General features: G+C 41.7%; 1 pseudogene; it reads right to left on the bottom strand.

The window, feature by feature from the left end:
• Positions 1-4,005: 4,005 nt before the first annotated feature.
• Positions 4,006-5,344, bottom strand: LOC142015781 (monofunctional C1-tetrahydrofolate synthase, mitochondrial pseudogene; annotated as a pseudogene).
• Between the last annotated feature and the right edge of the window lie 948 nt (positions 5,345-6,292).

Raw genomic sequence — 6,292 nt, 5'->3', positions numbered from 1 at the left:
TGATTTACTCCTCTGATGTAGAAATTCAAGTAATGTTTTTATTATTTTGTTTTCAAATGAAAAACAGCTCAGGGAAATAAAACAAAAAGAAGTCATTAGAGATTTAAACCGAACAGGAAGGGCTTTTGTGAAGTTCATTAGAACTGCATGACACTTGGCAATTTTTTGGTTCACATACATTTCCTTAACTTTTGTGGATCTCATGGAGTCTCTTCATGGGGCTTTGAATTACAATCTTCAGTGACCTCAAGAACTACCAGAGGAAACTCAGCTGAAACTGAGATTTTTCTTTCTTTTTGAGGGAGTAGGAAGGTGAGGGGTGTTTGAAATTTTACCCAGCTCTGACAAGGTTTGCTGAGGTTTGATTGATTTGGGTCTCATTGCAAAAGGTTGTGCACAGCTTAAGTTTATGGGTTAATTGGGTAAAGATGGGATAGTAACCACAACCTAATTTTCTCATATTTTCAAGTATTTTACATCAGTCCAGTTTAGTTTAATTTCTCTTTTTACTCTAAGTCAAATAATGTATTTGCTGACAACTAAATATGAAACACTTCCCTCTGTTTCTGGAATGCCGTATCTTTTCTAGCATGTGTGGTGTATCCATACTCTGGTGGCTGTAGCCTGCAGAAGATGCAAAGTCCTAAAACTGCTGTAGCTGATGGAAAGCCTCACTTAGCTGAGAGGGTTAAAACCATGTTTTCAGGGAATGACACTGAGTTCTGACACCTGCTGAAAACCTTGAAAATCCTGAGTAAATAGTGTAGAATATTGATGCTGACTATGAAGCTTATATGGCCACAGAATGGTTGTGGATTTGAAGTCATAGAAGCTGCAGAATTCTCATGTGTCTCTCTCCACTTCTGCAACTAAGCAGTATTTTGTTTCTGAATCACATTGAAAAGGACAAATGTAATATTACCATCCTGCCTCAAAGAGAGCAAGTGCTAATGAACTGGCTTATTAAAGGCATTTAAAGATAATATATATCTAATATAAAGGTCACAAATATCGCACTAGCAATGGACCCTGCTAAGTAAACCTCAGCATGTTGCTAGTGGATCTGCAAAACATTAGTTGCTAGTGAATTTTACAAGAAAACATTTCACTGTGAAAATTCTTTGTAGCTTTATTAGATACTATCAATTTTAAGTGGCATTGCTTGGGAATTTTGCCTGAACTCATGGCTGGAGCATGGGGGTGTGCTTTCTCCAGCCCCAGCCTGCGCTTGTGTGTGGGCAGGGCCAGGGTTCCTGGCCCCAGCATCTCCAGGGTTAATTGCAGGGGGATGTCATCATGTGCATGTGTGTGAACAGGGTGGGGTGAGGGGAGCCAGGCTCTCTCTGGCAGCACTGTGGCCAAGTGCTGGGGTGAGAATAGGGGTAGAGGGGAAATTGACCTGTCTGGAGCCAGCAGAGGGGAAAGCCCTGTCTCCATGTCGCCACTGTTTCCTTGGTGCAGCTGCCCCCAGCGGTCACTGCATAGTATCCCTGTTCCCTGAAATCGCTGACCACAGTGGTGAGTCTGATCTATGTTGTCCCTCCTGTCTGTGCCCCTCCTTTTCTATGTTATGGAAAGCAGTGGAATTTCCCACACTTCCTAAGTTCCAGGCACACCAACGCCTGACCTTGGTTTAAGTTAGGGTAAGAGAAAGCTGCATACCAATTTGGTACTTGTAGCTCTTACAGTTTAAGATGAGTTTTTTGAACAAACATAGCACAGACACACCCTAAAATTTAGTTAAGGAGGCAAAAGAGATTAGCACTGTGCACGAATTCAGCTCCCTTAAACAGCAGAACTGTCACTTATTAAATCAGTAGGATTGCACTGAGTAAATAGCAATATTGCAAATATATCTACTTAGCTGTCCCTTTCTAGTTGTCAATCTGCTCCACATCCACATTCAGTCCTCTAGTAACCACTGAGGGTATGCAGCTCTTCTGATACCTTCACCATAGTGACCTGCCTGAACTCATGTTTTATGCAAAATTTGGGAAAGGGTTTTGAAAGCCAAGACAATTTTCGAAGGGGAGGCTCAATTACCTGAAACTCCCTGAGAAGGGCAGTATTTCTGCATTTATATTCTCAAAACGGATGTCATGCTGAATGGAGTTGACATTATTCTTTGTTCAGAGACTATTTTCTGTTGGGGACCCTGGAAGTTAATTGCTAAACTTCAGGCTAACCTCCACCCCTGCTGATCTCTTTCTCTTATTTTCTTGAGGTTGATTTAGATGTTTTGGGGTTGTGGGTAGAGTGGGGGGGTAGGATCGCACTTATCTTAATCAGATTTAGTAATTTTTTTATGGCAGGAGTAGTATATTCAAACACTTACCAAAATGACAATGGATTTTCTTCAAAATATATATATAATCAAAATATGATGAAATATTACTATGGGAAGACACAAAACGTAAAACCTTTCATCTTAATAGGATATGTTTTTCTAAATTTATGCTCAAGGGGCAAATGGGTTGTAATAGAAACCCATTCATGCCTATAGCTTTCACGAGCCAAGCAAAACTATAATAGAGTTCTCAGAAGCTGGCTAAAGTAACTGGGGAATGCTCAAAGGAAAGATGGGGATAAAATTCAAATGGTGAGTGGATAGATCAAGAAACTGTAAACGGAACATAGAAAATTTTCTCTTTGAATTATGGAATCAAATCTGGCAAGCAATTGTGCACTGGTGCCAGCTTCTGTCAATAGTATTCATGCCACATGTGTCTTTTCTGGCACAAGTTGTGATATTTATGTGGCAGCTTTTGGATGACACCCTTAAGGACGCTGCTCCTGGAAGCGTGAAATGTGGTTCCATGCTGAAAAATCACAGAAAGAATGGGATTATGCTTTATGTATTTATTGCCAATTTCCTAATGTGCAGGTGGTAAATTAGGGACGTGCTTCAGTATACCCTCGGCTTTAGTGTGCAGATCCCTGTGAGCACACTCGTATTCACAAAAGTGATCATGCATGTTAATGAGAATGTACTTTTGAAAATATGCCCTTCAGAGACTTGAACAGTGAATACAACGACTAGAATTAAAAAAAGTAAAGTGGAAGAAAGATATTTTTTAGAAGCAATGCCTGGAAAGTCAACCCGGCATCTGAGAAGGAAGATAAGTGCTTGCTGAACTATCAAAGGTAATTAACATTCTGCAGACCAAATACGGGTCTCCATTATGCTTGGGTAGCCTTGTTGTGGAGAATAGTTTGAAGCAAGTATAACTGAGACCAGAATTTGGCTTTATAAGTGAAAGTTAGTTACCAATTTTTTCTGCTATCGATGGATGAGCTGGGACATACTCCTGGTCACCCACCCTGTTGCCTCCAATAGCTTTGTTCCACAAACAACTAAAAAAACATTAACGGGGTTATTTTTAGATCTATGAAATGATTATTTCTGTCACTAAAGTGAGCAAATCTGACTTCTCTGAATGAGGAAGAGCCATTTCTTCATCTACTTCCCATAACAGCACTGCACTGTGGCCAGATGGAGTGCTTCTGATGTTACAGTACTGCTGTAGGAGGCAGAGCTGTCTTCTGACCTACTTAATTAACAGTACCATATGTGCATAGCACTTGAACAGATGAAAATATGAAGGCAAAAACTGTCCTTAATGACCTATATCTGTAGTACTTTCATCCCAGGTGGTATGTGGGCAACTGTTATAATTTGAATATAACCTTGTTAATAGCTGTGGTTCTAATTAAGTAACTATAGCTTCAACCTCTGAAGTACAAGAGTGAGGGAGATAATAGACCAATGGGTGTGTGATATCGCATGGCAAGTCACTGACATCACTGGTGATGGAGATGTAGAGAGTCAATGGAAAGATCTCGCTTCTTATGGAAATTTTGTATAATAGAGAACAGGGAGTGGATTTCCCCTGTGTTCAGGGGAATGAACCAACCAAATAATACACTAAAACCCAGGCATTCATTTCTAATTTAAATCTTAAAATAGCGTATTAAACCCAAGGAGGAGGATATGAATGTTTCTCACTATGGTAATGTGTTAATTATTGTGCTGCCAACTGGAGAAATGGATTTTCTCCAGCTCCAGAAAGAAGGTCCTTGTAAAGGTTGACTCAAGCATGCAAAATAATTCACGTTCAGATGTGCAGTTAGAGCTTGAGCTAAACCAATTGTGACTGTTCTTTTCCCATCTTTAAGGGGTGTTGGTGTTGCCCCAGTGACTAGAACATATTTTCCAGTTGGCTGACCCTTTAACCTTTCCCGCAGGGACAAAGAAACTTTGATTTCAGTTTTGCCTACAAGCAATCCTATCTCCTTGGCAAGTACATTGACAACTTTTGGACACTGTCTTCTGGAAATCTCAATAGCAGTGGGCACTGGGGAGGAGGGCTGAAGTTTCAAAGTTTCCTTGTACTGCTGTGACTGGAGCCATCTCTCTCTAGTTTTCACCATGTTCTGCATCCACATGGCTATTATCAGAGGACCCGAAGTCTCTAATGCTGCCTGTTTCTTCTGCTTTAAATCTTGACCATCACTGTATTCCCCTGACAAAAAGTCAGGAAAACAATTGACAGTGGTTGTTTTTTTCAGCCTCATCCAACTGACTGGGATCTCTTTAGGCTTGGTACTGCCTACCAATATCTTATCATCCTGATGAAACTTGCTCTGAAGTTGCTACGTTTTCCACTGGCAGCTTATAATCATGGTACTTTTTTCTGAAGGTGGCACTGCAAAGAGGTTTCTGGAGGCCCATGAGCTCCCACTAGTTCCGCCTTTTTTCCATCTATGGGTTCTAACTAGTTTTTCAAGATCTACTAAAAGCACCGGAAGCAGAACAAACTGAGCAGTGGTAAGTATCTGTGTGCACCAACTGTCCCAGCTTTGCATTTGATAGATACCCCATCTACGTCCTTCTCTGGTGTTACTGCATTTAATGCTTTGCTGCTCTATACATTTTCAGAGAGGTGAAGGACAACACTGTGAACTGTAAGATCTTCAATGAGTCTTCAAATTTCACCAACAATCTCATCTTCACTGCTACTCTGAGGTAGGCAAATATGAGTAATGTGCAAACCACTCCCTTTGGCCAAGTGCTGGTTTGTTTCTTGCATCAACTCTTCATCGCTGGCTTGTCCAAGAGCAAGTGTTGGTTTAAATATGGGATGTCCTTTCTGCAACAGCGCCTGGACTTTCTTTGAACTCTGAATTATATCTCCAGCAGCCAAGCTGCATGCATTTACTAACAGTTAAGCTTGCCACAGTTACCAACAGGCCACCTCTGCTTTTCTCCTTTTTGGTTCAGGTGTCTCCCCTTATGCATTACTCACTCTCACCTTCTGCAACTCACTTCAGTGGGACCTGGCATTACTGTCCATACCCTTTTGACTAAGGAAAGAGTCGAGGTTCTGGAATGCTTTATTTTTTGGGCCTTGTCTATAAGGTGGCCTGAGTACTTTTCTTCTCAGCCACAAGGCTGAATGAAACTTACTGGACTTCTACTATGACAAAAGTTATTTAAAAAGGAAGGCTGTGTCTAGACTAGCCCTGAACTTCAAAGGGGGCATGGTAATCAGGGTGTCAGGAAATTACTAATGAAGTGCTGCAGTGCATATGTAGCCCTTCATTAGGCAACATCTCCCCCGTGGCAACTTCAAAGTATGAATCTTTGAAGTGCTGGCTTGCATGTAGCTGCGGGTTGGCCACAGGTACTTTGAAGTGCCTGCACTACTTTGAAGTCTCTTTACTCCATGTAGATATACCTTTGCTGGAAAAGCCCCCTCTGTTGCCAGCCCCTTATGCCTGGAAAAAAAAATCAGGATAAAGGGCTGGCGACCAGAGAGGGAGGGGACATTTACTGGCAGAGGCATGTCCACACAGCTCCTACAGCTGGCAGTGAGATCTCACGTGGCTATGCTAGTCAGCTGTACAGTTATACTAATGAGCAGCCCTTTGCAATTGCAAGACTGCTCATTGGCATGAAGCTGTTGTCAATCTCCCTCTGTGTAGACCAGCCTATGTGATTAGGAAATTCTGCAGAATCCTTCCCTATCAATACATGAGCATAGCCTCTCAGGGCTTTTATTTTAACACAGAAGGCACAGCATTATGGAAAGTGGGAGGGCTACTAAGGCTGCCTTCTTTTTCAATCTACATTCAGTTGCAGGTTTGTATGTCCTATTGAGTAGCCTTGGTGTTGGTGATGACCGTATGAAATTCCTAGCCTATGCAGCTCTCCAGTGACTTTGCCCTCTGAAACAGTGAATGGACATATCATAGAATCATAGAAGAGTAGGACTGGAAGGGACCTCGAGAG

The sequence above is a fragment of the Carettochelys insculpta genome, chromosome 7 (assembly GCF_033958435.1).
Source record: "Carettochelys insculpta isolate YL-2023 chromosome 7, ASM3395843v1, whole genome shotgun sequence".
Taxonomy (NCBI): Eukaryota; Metazoa; Chordata; order Testudines; family Carettochelyidae; genus Carettochelys; species Carettochelys insculpta.
Note: the sequence above shows the minus strand (reverse complement) of the source record. Positions and strands in the feature narration are given on the sequence as shown.